This window comes from Oryctolagus cuniculus, chromosome 4, assembly GCF_051225735.1.
Source record: "Oryctolagus cuniculus isolate XC-2025 breed Fujian yellow rabbit chromosome 4, ASM5122573v1, whole genome shotgun sequence".
NCBI classification, from domain to species: domain Eukaryota; kingdom Metazoa; phylum Chordata; class Mammalia; order Lagomorpha; family Leporidae; genus Oryctolagus; species Oryctolagus cuniculus.
Genome location: NC_142870.1, coordinates 35,204,692 through 35,224,923, shown reverse-complemented (window position 1 = coordinate 35,224,923; position 20,232 = coordinate 35,204,692).

The following is a 20,232-nucleotide window of genomic DNA, read 5'->3' as shown; positions in this document are numbered from 1 at the left end:
CAATTAATTTGATAACACTGGAACTTGTAATACACAACTTACATCATAATTTCAAGCAACTTATTTTAAAATTCCTGAGCCTAACAAAATGACCTCCTGAGAAGCAAGGACTATTTTTCCCCCAAGGACAAAGATATTTTCTAACACATACTTTAGTAATATACTAAGTTCATAGTGACTTCCTTTACTACAGTGTAACATGAAATTGGTTTATTAGAATCCTTTTATATCCTTTTTAAATTAAATTTCTACTTGAACCAGTCAAATGTGTGCTAAATGCTTTACAGATTATAGCACGATCTCTTTTCTTTACCTTGCCCATTGCTTCCTGTGTTCACTTGGAAGCCTTATGACTGGCAGATTTTTCAAGTGAAAATGTGTAAAGAACAAAAGAAAGGGAAAGAGATCATTGCCATTTAAACAGTGTCCTATGTACCTATTTCTTGGATCAGTTCCCATAAAAACAAACAAACAACCTGATGATGTTGCCCCATTCCAGAATTGTCATCTATGTTGGAAGGGGTGAAAAGAGTTCATATTGAAATCTCAATGAGTCCTGATGGTTGTGGGCTTGACAATACACCAAAGATGCCCACACGTGGCCAGGATAAACTCCTTGCTTAAAATGGATACATTCAAGGCTAATATTTCATCCTGCTAGAAGAAGCAGGCCCAGGCAAATTTTAACAAAGCATTGATGCCATTGCTTCCTATGTCTAGTTGCATTTCCCAAAAGTCATGCAAGGGAAGAACAACTGAAGGTTATTTAATTTAGTCATAAGCAGATGCATGTGACTCTCCCTTCGTTTAAGAACATTCAGGGGCCGGCACTGTGGCATAGCAGGTAAAGCCGCTGCTGCATCTTATATGGGCAACAGTTCAAGTCTCAGCTGCTCCTCTTCCAGTCCAGCTCTTTGCTATGGCCTGAGAAAGCAGTGGAAGATGGCCCAAGTGCTTGGACCCCTGCACCCATGTAGGAGACCCAAAAGAAGCTCCTGGCTTCAGATCAGCCCAGCTCCAACTATTGAGGCCATTTAAGGTGTGAATCAGGGGATGAAAATCAGTCTGTCTATCTGTCTCTCTCTCTCTCTTTCTCTGCCTCTGTATCTCTGTAACTCTGCTTTTCAAATAAATAAATAAATATTTGAAAAAAAAGAAAAAAAGAACATTTTCAATGCCTTTCCTTCAAAAGATACCCAAGGTTAATTGCTCCTAACTTATAATGGTGGGGTTAAGTTTCCTTTGAATACTGTGTTTTATTCTAACAAAGCCTGATGTTGTGATAAATAATACTTCCTGGAAATCATTTGTCCACGTCTTTGAAATGAATGTGCATTGCACAATGTTTATTGCAACCTTTTATTACTGTTATTAAAATAGAAAATAATCTGAAAACATTTTATAAGCATAATCAAATTATTACAACAGGAGAAAACAAATTTTCGTAGCATATAAAGAATAGAATCCAGTTAGTTTTGTATTTTGTTAATAGTAAGAAAATGAAAAAATAGAAAATATGCATAGAAAGAAGTTTGAAGAAAATAAAGTAAAATCAATTCTTGAAATGAGAAGGTGATTTTATTCCTTTGTTATATATTTATTATACATATTTATTGAACATATTGCTGTATATTAATATAATTTCTTAAGAAAAATTAGTTTTCTGTCTCAAACATAAATGGAACAATTTGAGACTTTTTCTGTCAAGGCCAATAACCAAGGCAATTTAACTGTGTATCTTTCAGTTTTCCAATCTCACAAATGTCTAATCTACTTTATCAAATTGTGGAAATAATTTGAAATAATGCATGGGAGAACACTCTGCAGTGTATACTACTATCTCCTAAGTTGAAATCCATCTGAAGATGGATTTGCTTTGAACTATTGATAGGATTATCTTGCCCACCTTTAATCATAGGTGGAAGACCATGCCACATTTGGCTGTTTCAGAGATAAAACACTAACCTCCTTTGCAGGCAGATTTAACCCCTTCTGACACAGCCATCATCAGTCAGCATTGCAGGATAAATTCTGCACTTTCTAAAAGAACAGCTCATTCACCACACATTTGAAAAATTCTAAGGAATGGTCCCATACAACAATGGAATGTTCCCAGACAACAGTGACCATCGGATTCTTCCTTCGTTCACTCAGTTGCCTTGTTATCCATGTGTAAGATGCTTCTGAATATTCATATTGATGATCTAGCAAGACAAGATGGTTTAAGACATAGAGCTGCATAGTTATTGTAAAGTTATTTACAAAAAGTAAGCTAAATTGTGACAGACTGTAAAAGTAGTAGTACAATGAATAATGTTCTATTCCAGGTTTTTAACAATGGGAATGAAAGAATAAGAGAGTGATGTCAGTTTTCTTAGCAGGTATGTATCAGTTTGAGGCAGTTGGAACCTAACAAATAAGCACCATATTAGTTGTACTAATATTTGCTGCCTTTCACCCAAGGAAATTTACATAATTATTAGCATGTGTTTATATCACCAAATGAAGTTCAGCATTTGCATTGTGATTTAAAATGCGTACTGATTGTGATTTGATTAATAATTAGCATTCCAAATATGGAAAATCCAGGCTTTAGAAAGGTTGGAAGCTAGATTTATTGCATTGTCCTCAAACTGGATGATTTGTATTAAAAAAAAAAAAAAAAACTATTCTTTTGCCTCCTCTCCATCAGTGACAATCTAGGTCTAGACAACAGGATATTCCACACTCCATGCAATGAACAAAACTGAAACTTTCATGTGTATCATAAACATAAATTTTAATTATGATATAAAAGTCAATTAGAACTTTATATCAGTGTAATTTGAAATTTCTTTCTTTTTAAAAAATGTTGATTTACTTATTTGAAATGCCAGGTGTTAGAGAGAGGGGGCGAGATAGAGAGATATTCAGCTGCTGGTTCACTCCCCAAATGGTCACAACAACTAGGAGTGGACCAGCCTAAAGTCAGGAGTCTGAGACCCCTCCAGGGCTCCCAGATTGGGTGCTGGGGCACAGATACTTGGGTCATCTTCATTTCCTTCCAAACCACCTTAGATGGGAACTGGATTGGAAGCAGAACAGCTGGGACTCAAACTAGTACTCTAATATGTAATACCAGCATTGTAAGTGGTGGCTTAACTGCTGGGCCAGTGTGCCACCCCTCTGAAATACTTTTCTTAATCTGCTAACATTTTAGATCCATTATGTTTTATAATTTGCTTTTCTGGTTTTTAAAGGAACTTATAGGCATAAAAACAGAATACTCTGAGCAAGAATGAGAACAAATTAAAACATGGAAGCTAATTAAAACAAAATTACAGGTGGCTGGCACTGTGTTATAGTCGACTAAGCCTCTGCCTTGGTTCAGGATGCCATATGGGCACTGGTTTGAGTCCTGGCTGCTCCTCTTCCAATCCAGCTCTCTGCTTATGGCCTCAGAGAGCAGTGGAGGATGGCCCAAGTGCTTAGGCCCCTGTACGCATGTGGGAGACCCAGAAGAAGCTCCTGGCTCCTGGCTTTAGATTGGCACAGCTCCAGCCATTGTGGCCAACTGGGGAGTGAACAGCAGATGGAAGACCTTTCAGTCTCTGGCTGTCTCTGTCTGTAACTCTGCCTCTCAAATAAATAAATAAAAATCTTTAAAAATCTTTAAAAAATGAAATTATAGCTTTAAAATTAAATTCAACACAGCAGATGTGCCACCCGCAAGAGGTCACTGAAAGGCAGAGCGTGTGACTTTAAGATTATTATTCGGTAAAGAGGTCTATGCAAAAATACTGACACCAAAATACTATAATTTATTGAGCACTTGTAATTTTAAGTACAGTACTATTACTGAAATTTCTAAAATATAAATACTAATAGCAAAAAAATTGAAAACTGTGTTAGACATCATTCAATACCCTCTAAATCTTATCTTTGTTCACAAACAAGACTATGAGGTTAGGTGTTCTCATCATAAAAGAAGAAACTAAGAGAGATGTGATTGATGTTAGAAATGAAAGGGTTTCTTTGTTTCTAGGAGGCTGTTGACTCAGCAACCCATAATATTATAGACAATTGATACAACACAAAACAGCAAAATGAGACATCCTCAATGTATCCAGGATCTAAGTACCAAAAGGGCAGGCAACTTTAGCTATTTAGGTCGATGATTTATGGTAAGTTCCTAGAACTGTAGTTCAAAACACAAAGATGCTAAATAAATACGTGTAAAATTAAATTAAATCTCAGGGAAATAATGTTAGATTCCTTGGGTTAAAGTGGGAGTTGGGAAAAGATTCAGATAAAACAAAAGGCGTCTATGAAGCTCTCACTAGCATGGGAACCACTGTTAAGGTCTTTCTAGTCAAATCTCTCCACTCAGCCTTTCTACCGGCATAGGACCATCTAAGCCCTCTTTGGACACTCTTCGTGTTAGAGTATCTCCTAAATTTCTATTATAGTAATATTTATATCAGCATGGGTAGATACAGAGTAAGAATGTATCAGATATGGGGTCGATGCTGCAGGGCAGTGGGTTAACACCCAGGCCTGAAGCGCTGGCATCCCATATGCATGCTGGTTTGAGACCTGGCTGTTCCCATTCGAATCCAGCTCTCTGCTATGGCTTGGGAAGGCAGTAGAAAATGGCACAAGTCCTTGGGCCCCTGCACCCACCCACGTGGGAGACCTAGAAGAAGCTCCTGGCTTTAGATCGGTGCAGCTCTGGCCATTGCAGCCAATTGGGGAGTGAACCATTGGATGGAAGACCTCTCTCTCTGCCTCTCATCACTCTCTGTGTAACTCTTTCAAATAAATAAATAAATCTTAAAAAGAAAAAGAATGCATCATATATGAAGAATGAAATATCTGTATTCATGAACTTGGAAGGTTATATAGTTGTACCTATGGCTGGCAAAAATTACTAGAGTCAAGAAGGTTGAAGATGATGATACTGATTGAATTATGCAATATAGGTGTAAACTTTACAGAGAACAAAAAGGTAGACAAGGTGTGGAAATCCCAAAGGAAAGAGAAAGAGTGTCTGGGTAACTGAGTAAATGGCTGTATTAAAAAATAGAAAGCAAATCCTGCCAATATATGAGTTGATGAAAAGAATAAGAGGGTGAAATGGCCACTTGGAAGGAGAAAGGAATGTGCAAATGTTCCCAGTCACTCTGGGTTTCTGAGAAGCATGTTAAGCAGCCAGATAAAAACTTTGGGAGAAAAAAAATTGAAGTGATATATAAGGAAATGTCAAATAAATTTTCTCGCTATGTATTTACTGATGCAGTGCCTACACTAAATTTTAGGCATTATGAGCATACAAGTGTTTCCATGCTCAAAATAACAAGGATTGCCAAGGGGTGCAAATGAAGGAACACTCGATAACCAAATGAGCTTGATAGTAGAGTTGTCCTAGTTGTGATCAAGGAGGGAAACAGTACTGGAGAGAAGCTATTAGCAAGGGCAGGAAGAGGAAGCCTGTGGCTTAGGAAGTAGGAGGATACGCGATGAATGTGTTGCAAGTGAAAGAGAAATATATACGATGGGTGTCTGGCCTACTGGTTAAGACACATGTAGAATGCCTTTTGTCTTATATCAGAGTACCAGGGTTCAGTACCCAGTACCACATCTGATTCCAGCTAATGAAAACCCCAGATGGCAGTAGCAGAGGCTCAATTGATTGGGTTCCGCCATCCACATTGAGTTCCCAGTTCTTGGCTTCAGCCTGACCTAGCTCCAGCTGTTGGGGGTATTTGAGGAGTGAACGAGCATATGGGATGGTTCCCTCTATGTTTTTCTCCTGCATGCACATTCTCTGAATTAAGTAAATAATAAGACTTCAAATATAATAAATTAATAAAATAAATAGATTATCCTAAATAGAGGTTAGCCAGCCTCCTCTGGATATTTGGATTCTTACTCGCTGTATTCCTGCATTTATTACTAACAAATACCTAGAAAAGCACAATTGTTTCATCATAACTTAATGTTATTTTATGGAAGTTAATCATCCTAGAACAATTTAAACTTTCACCTAACAGTAAAGACTAAGAAAAAGCAAAACATTTAGTGTATCTTGGCTTTAGTAAGGCCTCTGATACAGACTCAAATGCCATCTTCACCAAGAAATTTGGGATTTTTTTTGGTACAGTCAATGTGTAACTGGTGGGGAGGTCATACCCACAGGTGATTATGTGACACATGAGGGTCACATATTGAGAGCTGTCCTCCTAGTGTCAGTTCTAAGGCCCAGTATTTTCATACATTTTATCAACAGCTTGGAAGAAATTCTTATCCACCAGCCTAATGGGGACTCTATCTATTCCAATCTTGGAAGGCTGCCAACACTTTAAAGCATAAGAATGGAACTCACGGGTGCCTGATTAATTGAGAACTGGTCCATCAAAGTCAGACTTGAACCATAGGGACAGACCCTCTCTATTTGAGGACTGAACACTAGCTACTTGAGTATAACTATTAAAATGTTAACATAGCCCCAGACAATAACTAGAGAGAAGGGAAATTCTTCATCTATGACCATGAGTTACAATAGAAATCCAGTTATTAAGAATTTCATCATGCCTGCTATGCACTCATTGGAGCATTGCTTCTCTTTCTTTTTTCTTTTACTTTTTTTTCTGTTTCAAAAAGGGTCCTCTACATAGAGAGACTCAACTAATGGTACTTGATAGAATATGAAAATTAATGTCAGGTATATATTTTAATCCAAATTAATTTTCCGGATTCTCTTTCTCCAAGCTTTGCAGATAGTCAGTATTCAAGCAATTTAATGTCAAGTGATTCGATGATTTGAAAGGAACTTGAAAGGCAACAGATGACAATTGAAAAATATGTATTCATTTAAGTGGCATCTATTATATGTTTACTGTTTGCTAGATAATGTGTTAGACACATATCTTTTTGCTCTCAGAGGAGCAAAGAACCCAGTTTAAAAAATAAAAAAGAAAGAAAGGAAAATCAATGGCAACTTTATTGTGACAAATACTGGAGGACCTGTATCGCAAGGTATTGTGGGAAAAAAGACAATACGAAACTCTCTGAATTGGTGTGATCTGATTACGACAAAATTTGAATAATTAATATCTGAACTGATATTTAAGGGATGAATTAGTTTTAGCTGTTGTTGAAAACGTATATGAGTATGATGTAGGTGACAGGCAAGGAGGAAAATATTTTGCTTCTTGCAGAGGAAATAGAAATGGAAAACACATGCAGATTTCTGCTAGGGGTTTTACACAACAATCCCTTCTCTCTTTGTGGATAAGAAAACACCAGAGTCAAGTTGTCTAAAGTAAAATCACTGGAATTCTAGTTAGACATTATTCTCTCAATGTTTTAACATTACAATATTGAGATTTATTTGTGGAAGCTATTAAAATGTAAGTTAAAATATGTTTTTGCCCATTTTATATTATATAAAAGGATTTAGGACTGAGAATTGGTATCTAAATTCTCCTTAGCTTTGGAATAACATATGTTGTTTGAATGATAAATGAGAAAATACATTCATTAAGCATTTATTGCATGTCTAGCATGAATACTTATTTTTGACTGCTAGGATATTTATTTTAGTCTTCAAATATTACCAGTGGTTTGATCCCACAAAAGGTCATATCTCTTTCTCATGTGACCCACTGTCCCATATGGCTTATAGGGGACTTCACTCACGGTGTTTATTTGAAGATTCAGGCTGACAAAAGCTTGTAAAAGCATCCCAAAGAAGACACCCTGGCAGATTCAGTCCCAATTTGTCTTTATACCTTACAAATCACAGCTGCTCACATTCGGAAGCAAGTCCCAAGGCCAAACCCTTTGTCAAGGTTTGCACACAACACAATCACATGTCCAAATGTGGTAAAGCTGTGGAGAAGTATAAAATGAGAACTGAGGTTCCGTGATTCCTGATGTGATAAATATCAAAAAACAACCTGGAGCAAAACTTTCCAGTATGAAGATATGAAGTGCATTGCATTAAACTAAGATTCAACATATTTTCTTCACCATCATTTTACATATTCATTTTTAATAAAATATTTTATTTGTTTATTTGAGAGGTAGAGTTACAGAGGATGAGACAGAAAGAAAAGTCTTCCATCCTGTGGTTCATGTCACAAATGGCTGCAATGGCCAGAGCTGGACCTATCCAAAGCCAGGAGCCAGGAGTTTCCTCTGGGTCTCCCACGTGGGTGCTGCTTTCTCAGGCCATAGCAGAGAGCTGGATTGGAAGAGGAGCAGCTGGGACTAGAACCAGCACCCATATGGGATGCCACCAGTGCAGTCAAAGGCTTAGACAACTATGCCACAGCACTGGGCCCTATATTCATTTTTAAAGGACACAGAATTATAAAAAAAAAATCCAGTGTTTGCTAAACAGTAGCCTCTAGTTTTTTCCCAACTGTGCATTACTTTAGCAAAATACCAAACTTGCATCTGGCACCTTAAGCTAATGCAAAGTAATATATAGTACAAAATAGTACATTTTATTGAAACCTAATATTCATGGATTCCAGAATTCATGGAGGAGTCTGTCAATTCAGATTGGCTAAAGGGAATAGTTGACCTCAGACTTGAAAGATGGAAACACAAAATATAGGAGAGAGAAGAGAAAGAAGTGGATTTTTACTGAGGGGAAAAAAAATCCAAGGATTGTATTCTTAAAAAGCTTATAAGATCCAATATGAAGGAAAGAAATATTATGATCCCTAAAGAGGAAAAAAGAGATGCTAGAGAGAGGCTGCACAGTGCAGGTGAATGGGAGTCAGGGCAGGGAAGCAGATGGCGACCTCCTGAATTGTGCGTTGTGCTTCAGCCCTGGCCACCTCTTTAGCACAGTTCCTATTGGGGCCCATTAGGGTTTCTGTGAACCCCAGGGACTCATCACAGAAAAGGATGGGGAAAAGGAGGTGGAAAGAGAAGAGAAGAGATAATGGGAGGAGAGCACTGATCAGCCTGCCTGTCTATTTTGACAATGTTCTTTTTATTAATAAAACTGAGGGCCAGCACTGAGACACAGTCAAACCTCTGCTTGCAGGGCCATCTGAGCTCCTGTTTGCAGCTCGGCTGCTCTGCTTCCAATTTAGTTCCCTGCTAATGTGCCTGGGAAAGCAGTGGAAGATGTTTCAAGAACTTAGGCCCTTGCCATCTATGAAGGAGACCTGGATGGCTCCTGGCTTCAGCTTGGCCCAGACCTGGTTATTGCAGCCACTTTGGAAGTGAACCAGCAGATGAAAGATCTCTCTCTTTCTCTGTGAGTCACCTCTCTTTCTAAGTAACTCTGCCTTTCAAATACATAAATACAATAAATAAAAATAAATAAATAAAACTGAGCCAGACAGGGAGATCCTTTTGTTGGAGCTAAAGAATGGATCTAACTGGGTCTCCCTGGCTGCTGCTGCCCTTGCTCTTCATGGTGCCAAGTGGTGTTTCACTGTAAACACCACCTCACAGCAACAGGGGAGGCAGGAGTGGTAACTGACCAAGTGTAAAAGAAAAGGCTCTATTTAATTAAATTATTAATAGATGCATAAATAATTCAGCCTTAGTCTGGCAAGTCACAAAGCGAGCAAGTTTGCAGTTAGCACATCACATCTGCGCCTGACTCTTAAAAGCGTCAAGACTTCAAATGGACTGACGATTAGATGATGACCTTGTTGGGAATTAAACGGAGCAAGCTGTTGTTAGGAAACAGAGAGCAATTCTTGCCAACAAGCTTCTGTCTTTCTTCCTTCATGCGCTTGCCTCAGCTTGAGTGGCATTTAGCAGCAGCATTATTACGATTTAGTTAAATGCACCAAATGAAAGAATACAAATCTCAAAGTGTAATTACTGTACACCAAATGCCAACTGAAAATAAGGTTTTACGTATGTGTCCTAATATGTAAGTATATATGAAAATGTCTCTTTTTAAATTGTATTTTTCTGTATCTATCTATAGACACGTCTTGGAAATTATATACATACCTGATTTTATAAATATGTTTATATTTGTCTAAATTTTAATTTCCAATAATAACAAAAGTGTTCCTAGATTATTTTTCAAATATAAGATGCCATTTTCATAACTTATATTGCATTGAATGCCCTGATCCAGAAATATTCATGACCCATTATCTCTGATACCATACACTATGAGATAGCTACTGTTAAATTAAAATATCACAAAATATCCCATGACAGAATTACCAAGGTAATCTTTTCTCCATTCCACTCACATACCCTTTTAATTGCTTTTTAGGTGTCTATAATTTTAATCCAAGACTGTGTCTTGATTTTACTCAAAGCAATTTAAATATAGTTGGGAGTTTTGAAAACATAATATGCAATTTCCATGGCTTCAGTTCTTACCATTAACAATAAATGTAAAATTTAGTCATAATTTCTATGAAAGCTATTATTAATAGATTCATGCAAAAGGAAAACTTCATAAAGATATTTAAATTTTAAGATGCCACATATGCTTTCATGTGTAATGAACTATTTTCTAAAGAATATAATGATATTCTTTATTTTCTTTATATATTCTTTATATTCATATAATAGGGTTATACTGACAATTCAAAACATACAATAGCTATTTCTATGGTTGATTACATGTTCCAACTACAAGGATGACCCTGGACAAGGTCAGAGCGACCTCATAGCTATACATAGAAGAAAGTCTGCTTTTCTAGGTTTCTGTGTGGGCTTTCTTTTTCACACACTTAATTTCCTTTAACTTTGAAAAATGTCCATGCATACATTTGTGGACATACCCATATGTCCCCAAGCCCTTGAAATGCTATTCTGGGAACTGAAGCTAGTTTTCATAGCTGCAATCTCTGAAAATTGGTAAAAGGACTCTGACAGAAAATCCCTTAGCCTACGTACATCAGCAATTATCTCCATAGTGACATGACCCAGGAAGTACAAGTTAAAAGACTGATTGGTCTTGAATCCTCCTTCTAGCAGCCAGGAATCATAATCTGATACCTACAGCACATTTCCCTTGTGACCTACACCAAGTAGGTTAATTGTTTCATGCCTCAGTTTCCTTATTTGTGAAATGTAGTATGAAAATAAAGCCTGCCCCATGGGACAGAGCTGCAACTTGGTTTTCTTGATGAAGTGTGATGTACACGCTGAGTGCATCCTCATTATGCACAATGTAACCCAATTATTCTCATGTTATGGAAAAACTAGCCCATATGTAGATCCATGCTGGTCAGGAATCTCACATATAAAAGTGAAGGTCAAAAGCATTTTTCAGTTGTTATCTTTGAGAATGATTAAGTACTAACGTTACTTAAAGTACAGTTTGTCATTTTCTGCATTTGCATGAACATGCTGCTCTTAGCCAATAACATAATATTATCACTTTAATTTATAATAAAGTTGGCCTTAATTCATCCAATTCTTTTCTGTTATTTATTTCAATGTGTGCCACATGAATGTATTGATTTTTACGCCAACTTTGTGTTCTTGTCACAATTTTAGTCATGCAAATTATCTTTTCTAAATTCAGTACACCTCAGTATCTTTACAAAATATATTGGCATGTCATTACAGTTTGACCTTTATATCTTCCAAAAAACTAGGCCATTTTGGGGGCTATTTTGTATTTCATTTTTCCCACACATTTTCAAGTTCTATCGAGTGTTTCACAAAATAAGGCATGCTCTTTGTATAAAATTTTCTTTAAATGTTATCAATGAACACAGGTAGTTCAAATATAGACTATATTATTGGAACATGGCTACGACATCTTTTAGACTGTTGTGAAACTAAAGGCATTTATTTAAAGAAAAAATTGCATAAATTAAAAAAAAACTGCATTACAAATTAAATGAAAATGCAGAAATATACTTGAAAAAACAAATTACTGATTGCTACCATATTATAGAGGGAGCAACATAGATTTTATTGAAAGATTCCCGGAAAGTCAATTTCTACTCTAAAGGGACAATGCGAGAAACTGAGAGTATGTATCTGCAGTTCAGTAAAGCAAACTCTGATTGACCATCTTAGCCTTAAGTTAACAATGAGCTTGGCAATCCTTGCTTCTACCACAAGGTTCAGTGTCTCAGCCACCTGCCCCTTCATTCACTTAAACTTATTCATTACGTACGTTGATTTTGTGGACTCTTATTTGTTTGTTTACTTTTATTATTGTTGGCTTATCTCTTTGAGATCTCTGTACTTTTAGCTACAGGGGAGTTTTATTGTCTTTGTTACTGTTTTAAATTTTAAGTGCAATACTAGAATATTCCTGAGATTTAAACACTACTTTTGCATTGCACCACAGAAGAGCTTTAACACAAAAGCTATTTGATAGACAATGTGTTTATGAATAATATTTAACTAACAGATAATGTAAGATAATTCTTTTTACTTTCCTGCAATCTTCTGGGAAATATGTTGCCCCTCCTCTAACATCAAACTCAGTTATGCTCAAGAACACAGATTTACACCTGTGAGAACTGGAAAAAGTAATCGAGTGAAAACAATGTTTCAGAACATTCAGAAGGAAAAACTCTATACATTTAAAAATTTTTAAAAAGACATTAAAAATCATTTTGTCCACCCAAACATTAGTGCACACATTTTTTCTCCATATGGGCATGGAAACATAGAATCATTCCTCAAAAGAAACAACACTGAGTCCTTGTACAGTCTTTGCATGGGGCATTAGGTCCAGGATCTCTTGGTTACAGCCAAGTAGATAATCATGGCTTGTTTCCAGTCATCATGGTGAGTTGCCATTTAGGTGAGTTATTTTTTTCATTGTGACCATTACTTTTGAAGTTGGTAACCTGAAAGAAAGTAAAAGTATTGTTTATCTCTGCCATTAAGGAGCTCAAAGTCTGTTTGATGAGATGATGAATTCTTTGTTAAAAATGAAGTGGTCAAAATACAAAAGTGCTCTATTTTTATATAAAAAGTAATGTGGGTCAGGCAATCAGTACTCCAGGACAATTCAACTGCATATGAAGATTCCCTTCTGGAGTTACCTTGTAAGTCTTTTCAGAAGAGATGGATCTTTAGAGACAACCATATGAGGGACAGACACCTAAAGCAGCTGGAAGGAAATGGCAAACCTTGCCAAAGAGACAGTGATACCACCACAGGGTAGAGTAGACATGAATGCAAGGTATCTCATGAAGAAAAAAGAAGGCAGAATGAGATATGCACCTGTAAATAATTTGCAAAGATACAAATGTTTAAAGGATTTAAATAAAATGGTTAAAATATTAATTATTGCAAATATAGTAATATGAGATGTTAATCGGAGAGATCAGGTAAGGGATAGACTGAAACTCCTTGTTATACTACCTCACAACTTCTGTTTTGTACACATTAAAAACACTGAAGGCGTATACTATCTAAGATGAATATTTGACTCTACCTGAATTTTTGTTGTTCAAATGAGAATAAGCATTCTTGGGAAGTAGTGGGACACTAAATGTGGATATTAGTGAGCTAGGTACAGAGGCTGGACTTTGGACATCTTTGGAAAATACAAGTAATACAGTTGGCATCTGTGGACACGGTAATATCTAATAGCGTATGACACTATTTCAAGCCAGTCTGCTTTTGTCCATTGCAGCAGCCAGTGCTAATGATTTGGAAAATTCCAATGATATCTTTAGAATGGTTCCTATTATGTGCACCCCTTTTTGCTTCTCACCAGTCTTTCTCTTTCTCCTCTTTCCACCCCACCACCTACACCTCTACTGCTACCTCTACCTCTGCCTCTAGCTCTGCATCTCTATCTATCCTACGTGTTACCACCATGTCTCTAGGTACTAATTTGGAATACTTCTTTCTTTATTTTTAAAGATTCATTTATTTATTTGAGAGGTAGAGTTACAGACAGAGAGAGGGAGAGACAGAGAGAGAGGTCTTCCTTCCACTGGTTCACTCCCCAAATGGCTGCAATGGCCAGATCTGGGCCGATCCAAAGCCAGGAGCCAGGAGCTTCATCTGGGTCTCCCACATGGATGCAGGGGCCCAAGCATTTGGGCCATCTTCCACTGCTTTTTCAGGCCATAAGCAGAGATCTGGATCAGAAACTGGCATTGCTATTGGATGCCGACACCATGGGCAGAGTTTTACCCTACTATGCCACAGTGCCAGTCCCTGGGATACTTCTTTAACTTGATTGTAGTTTTAAACTAAATAAGTTCCTCTTTCATTACTGGTATCTGTAATTAGCTTATCTTTGTCTGGTTATCTTAAGTGGAAGGATATTTATTAGAGAGCTTTAGAAAGCTGGAAGAATTTGTAAGAAATCCAGCAACAATAAAAATTAGGAAAATGCTCAGTCGTATTTAAGTCTTTTCTAAGGAAGGAACACTCCAATACTACTTATGGTTACAAGTCACTCAGGATGATTAGATTGTGTAACAGAATTTCTAGCAGAGCTGAATACAGCATACAACCCCTTGAACTCTGCCATCATGCTTCCAAGAAAGGCCAATGTTACTCAATTTACTTCCTTCTTCTCTTTGCTCACTTAGAACAACTATCTGCAAGGGAATCGGAGACTGTTTATCCGTCTGTTTACACATCCATCCATCTGTCCATCCATCTATCCATCCAAGGCTTCCTAATTTATTTTTTAATTTACCAACTTTTTCAGTATAGGAAACTTCATTATAATGAGATTGAAGTGAATGTCAACTCAGTTCATAGAACTCTCACAACATCGCATTTTAATTTGTGTGATTATTTCATCCTGGAATATTTTTGAAAAATTATCTGAAGAAAGATTTATATGATTCCCAGTAGCAAAAGTAACCAAATAATTTGATGAATCATAATATTTCCAAAAGAGCAATACAATGTACATAGATAATACTTTATATATGTATATATACATATAAACTTTAGATGGATTAAATACAGAATTTTAGAAATATTGTGCAATTTTCTAAAATCTAACATTTCATGTAAAAATAAAATGCATTTTATTTGGTCTGCTAACTGTTGCCTAAGTAAGGATTTAACTTTGGGTACAAAAGTTATCTGACAAATTCATGCTTCCAGGAAAGGTGTCCTAGGATATATGTGAAGTTTGTTTGCCTTCAGTTATGTCCTTTCTTGACCTATTTAGAATATGGAAACTTCAAAAATTAAAAGAACATTTGCAAAGAGCAGGACAAAAAAACCTCAAATATACAAAAAACAGTATAATTCTCTTCAGTTCTTCAATTAATGATAATGAAATTAACCTTTTGGTTAAAGGGACTTGGCCTGAAATGTATTCAGATTAAAAAATTATGAAAGGATATTACATGAACCCAAAACTGGTGGACTGACTCTTTTTCCACTGTGTGTAAGTTATCTTTAGTTTTTTAATTTATCTTTACTATCCTCAAAGCACACTAGATAAAACTAAGTAATTTAGAATTTCAAAGAACATATCCATCATGATGATCATTCTCTTTTTTCTTATCCAAACTAAAATGAAAACATTCCAGGTTATCTAATTTTTAGAATAATCCCCAAAATAGCAAGAATCAAAACAAACTACAGTTACAAATTTTTATTAAGAAATAAACTTCCGTGGCCGGCGCTGCGGCTCAATAGGCTAACCCTCCACCTGCGGCGCTGGCACACTGGGTTCTAGTCCTGGTCGGGGTGCCAGATTCTGTCCCGGTTGCCCCTCTTCCAGGCCAGCTCTCTGCTGTGGTCAGGGAGTGCAGTGGAGGATGGCCCAGGTGCTTGGGCCCTGCACCCCATGGGAGACCAGGAGAAGCACCTGGCTCCTGCCTTCGATTCAGCGCAGTGTGCCGGCCGCAGTACGCTGGCTGCAGCACGCCGGCCGCGGCGGCCATTGGAGGGTAAACCAATGGCAAAAGGAAGACCTTTTATTATTATTATTATTTAATAAATGTGAATTTTCAAAGTGCAACTTTTGTATTGTTGTGGCTTCCCCCCCCCAACCTCCCTCCCTCCCGCGGCCCTCCTCTCTCCCACTCCCTCTCCCATCCTGCCCTTCATTGAGTTTCATTTTCAATTACCTTCATATACAGAAGATCAACTTAGTATACACTAAGCAAGGATTTCAACAGGCTGCACTCACACAACCGCACAAGGTATAGGGTATTGTTTGACTAGTAGTGTTGTTTTTAAGTTTCATAGTAAAACACATTAAGGACAGAGATCCTACGTGGGGAGCATGTACCCAGTGACTCCTGTTGTTGATTTAACAATTGGTACTTTTATTTATGACGTCAGCAATCACCCGAGACTCTTGCCATGAGCTGTCTAGGCTATGGAAGCCCCTTGAGTTCACCAACTCTGGACTTGATTAGTCAAGGTCATATCACAGTGGAGGTTCCTTCCTCCCTTCGGAGAAAGGCGCCTCCCTCCTTGATGGCCTGTTCCTTCCGCTGGGGTGTTGTTCACCAGGATCTTTCATTTAGATTGTTTTTGCCACTGTGTCATGGCTTTCCATGCCTGTGAGACTCTCATGGGTCTTTTAGCCAGATCTGAATGCCCCAAGGGTTGATTCTGAGGCCGGAGTGCCGTTTTGGGCGTTTGCCATTCTATGAGTCTGCTGTGTGTCCTGCTTCCCCCACAGGATCATTCTCTCCCTTTTAATTCTATCCTTCATTATTTGCTTACACTGGTCTTGTTTGTAAAATCTCTTCGACACTTACCCTATCTTTTTTGATCGGTTGTGTACTTATACTTATCATTTTACCAAGTGCTCTGACATTGGTACATGTCTCTTGATAAGAATGAGTTGAAATCCCCTGGCACATTTCTAATTCCACCATTGGAGGTAAGTCCGAGTGGGCCTGTGCCGAGCTATATATCTCCTCCCTCTCTTATTCCTACTCCTATGTTTAACACAGATCACTTTCTGTTAATTTTTAAATGCCTAAGAATGATTGTGTATTGATTACAGAGTTCAACCAGTGGTATTAAGTAGAACAAACCGAGCAACAACAACAACAACAGCAAAAAAAAAATACTAAAAGGAATAAAATAGTAAGTTGTTCCTCAACAGTCTAGACAAGGGCTAATCATGTCATTGTCTCTGATAGTGACCATTTCACCTCAATGGGTATCATTTTAGATGCTCATTTAGTTGCCATCGATCAGGGAGAACATACGATATTTGTCCCTTTTGGACTGGCTTATTTCACTCAGCATGATATTTTCCAGCTTCCTCCATTTTGTTGTAAATGCCCGGATTTCATTGTTTTTTACTGCTGTATAGTGTTCCATAGAGTACATATCCCATAGTTTCTTTATCCAGTCATCCGTTGATGGACATTTAGGTTGCTTCCATGTTTTAGCTATTGTGAATTGAGCTGCAACAAATATTGAGGTACAAATGGCTCTTTTTTTCTCCCCTTTAATTCCATTTGGGTAAATTCCAAGGAGTGGTATGGCTGGGTCCTGTGGTAGTGCTACATTCACATTTCTGAGGACTCTCCAAACTGTCTTTCATAATGGCTTTACCAGTTTGCATTCCCACCAACAGTGGATCCGTGTCCCTTTTTCCCCACATCCTCACCAGCATCTGTTGTTGGTAGATTTCTGGATGTGAGCCATTCTAACTGGGGTGAGGTGAAACCTCATTGTGGTTTTGATCTGCATTTCCCTGATGGCTAGGGATCCTGAGCATTTTTTCGTGTGTTTGTTGGCCATTTGGATTTCCTCTATTGAAAAATGTCTGTTAAGGTCCTTGGCCCATCTTTTTATTGGGTTGTTTGTTTTGATTCTGTGGTGTTTCTTGATCATTTATAGATTCTAGTTGTTAATCCTTTATCTGTTGTGTAGTTTGCGAATAACGTCTCCCATTCAGTTGGTTGCCTCTTCACTTTCCTGACTGTTTCTTTTGCTGTAAAGAAACTCTTCAATTTGAGGTAATCCCATTTGTTTATTTTATCTTTGATTACCCATGCCTGTGGGGTCTTCTCCAGGAATTCTTCGCCTGTTCCAACATCTTGGAGGGTTTCCCCTATGCTCTCAATTAGTTTCATGGTGTCGTGGCACATCTCTAGTTCTTTGATCCATGTTGAGTGGATTTTTGTATAAGGTGTAAGGTAGGGGTCTTGCTTCATACTGCGACATGTGGACATCCAGTTTTCCCAGCACCATTTGTTGAAGAGGCTGTCCTTGTTCCAAGGGATGGTTTTAGGTCCTTTGTCGAATATGAGTTGGTTATAGATGTTTGGATTGATCTCCAGTGTTTCATTTCTGTTCCATTGGTCTATCGATTTGTTTTTGTACCAGTACCAGGCTGTTTTGATTATAATTGCCCTGTAGTATGTCTTGCAGTCTGGAATTGTGATGCCGCCAGCTTTGTTTTTATTATAAAGTGTTGCTTTAGCTATTCTGGGTCTCCTGTTTCTCCATATGAATTTCAGCATCGTTTTTTCTAGGTCTTTGAAGAATGACTTTGGTGTTTTGATTGGTATTGCATTGAACTGTAAATTGCTTTTGGGAGAATGGACATTTTGATGATATTGATTCTTCCAATCCATGAGCATGGCAGGTTTTTCCATTGTTTGTGTCGTCTTCTATTTCTTTCTTTAGTGTTTTGTAATTTTCATCATAGAGGTCTTTGGCATCCTTGGTTAAATTTATTCCAAGGTACTTTATTGTTTTTGTGGCTATCGTGAATGGGATTGATCTTAGAAGTTCTTCCTTGGCCACGGCATTATCTGTGTATACAAAGGCTGTTGATTTCTGAGTGTTGACTTTGTATCCTGCTACTTTACCAAACTCTTCTATGAGTTCCAATAGTCTCTTATAGGAATTTATTGGGTCGCTTATATATAGTATCATGCCATCTGCAAATAGGGATAGTTTAACTTCCTCCTTTCACATTTGTATCCCTTTAATTTCTTTTTCTTGCCTGATGGCCCTGGCTAACACTTCTAAGACTATATTGAATAGCAATGGTGAGAGTGGGCATCCCTGTCTGGTGCCAGTTCTCAATGGAAATGCCTCCAACTTTTCCCCATTCAATATGATGCTGGCCTTTGGTTTATCATAGATTGCCTTAATTGTGTTGAGGAATGTTCCTTCTAACCCCAATTTGCTTAGGGTTTTCATCATGAAAGGGTGTTGTATTTTGTCAAATGCTTTCTCTGCATCTATTGAGATAATCATATGATTTTTGTTTCTCAATTTATTAATGTGATGTATTACATTGATTGACTTTCGAATATTGAATCATCCCTGCATACCAGGGATAAATCCCACTTGGTCCGGGTGAATGATCTTTCTGATGTGCAGTTGGATTCGGTTTGTCAGAATTTTGTTGAGTATTTTTGCATCTATGTTCATCAGGCAGATAGGTCTGTAGTTTTCTTTCTCTGTTGTGTCTTTTCCGGGCTTAGGAATTAAGGTGATATTGGCTTCATAGAAAGAATTTGGGAGGATTCCATCCCTTTCAATTGTTTTGAATAATTTGAGAAGAACTGGGGTTAGTTGTTCTTTAAATGTCTGGTAAAATTCAGCGGTGAAGCCATCTGGTCCTGGGCTCTTCTTTTTCGGTAGTGCGTTTATTACTGATTCAATTTCTTCCATGGTTATGGGTCTGTTTAGATTTTATATATCTTCAGGGCTCAGTTTAGGAAGGTTGTATATGTCCAGGAATCTATCCATTTCTTCCAGGTTCCCCAATTTGTTAGCATACATCTCTTTGTAGTGGTTTCTGATGATTCTTTTTATTTCTGTTGTGTCTGTTGTTACATTTCCATTACTATCTTTGATTTTACAGATTTGGGTCTTCTCTCTCCCTTTTTTAGTTAGTTGGGCCAATGGTGTGTCGATTTTGTTTATTTTTTCAAAGAACCAGCTCCTGGTTTTGCTGATCTTTTGTGTTTTTTTGGTTTCAATTCTGTTTATTTCTTCTCTTCTCTTTAGTATTTCTTTCCTCCTGCTGGGTTTGGGCTTGATTTGTTGCTGTTTTTCTAAATCCTTGAGGTGCATGGAGAGTTCATTTGTTTGGTTCCTTTCCAGCTTCTTGATGTAGGCACCAATTGCTATAAACTTTCCTCTTAGCCCTGCTTTTGCTGTGTCCCACAGGTTTTGATAGGTTGTGTTATCATTTTCATTTGTTTCTAGAAATCTTTTGATTTCTCTTTTAATTTCTTCGATGACCCACTGTTCATTCAGGATCATGTTTTCCATTCTCCATATGTTTGCATATGGTGTAGAGATTCTTGGGTTATTGATTTCGAGTTTCACTGCACTATGGTCTGAGAAGCTGCA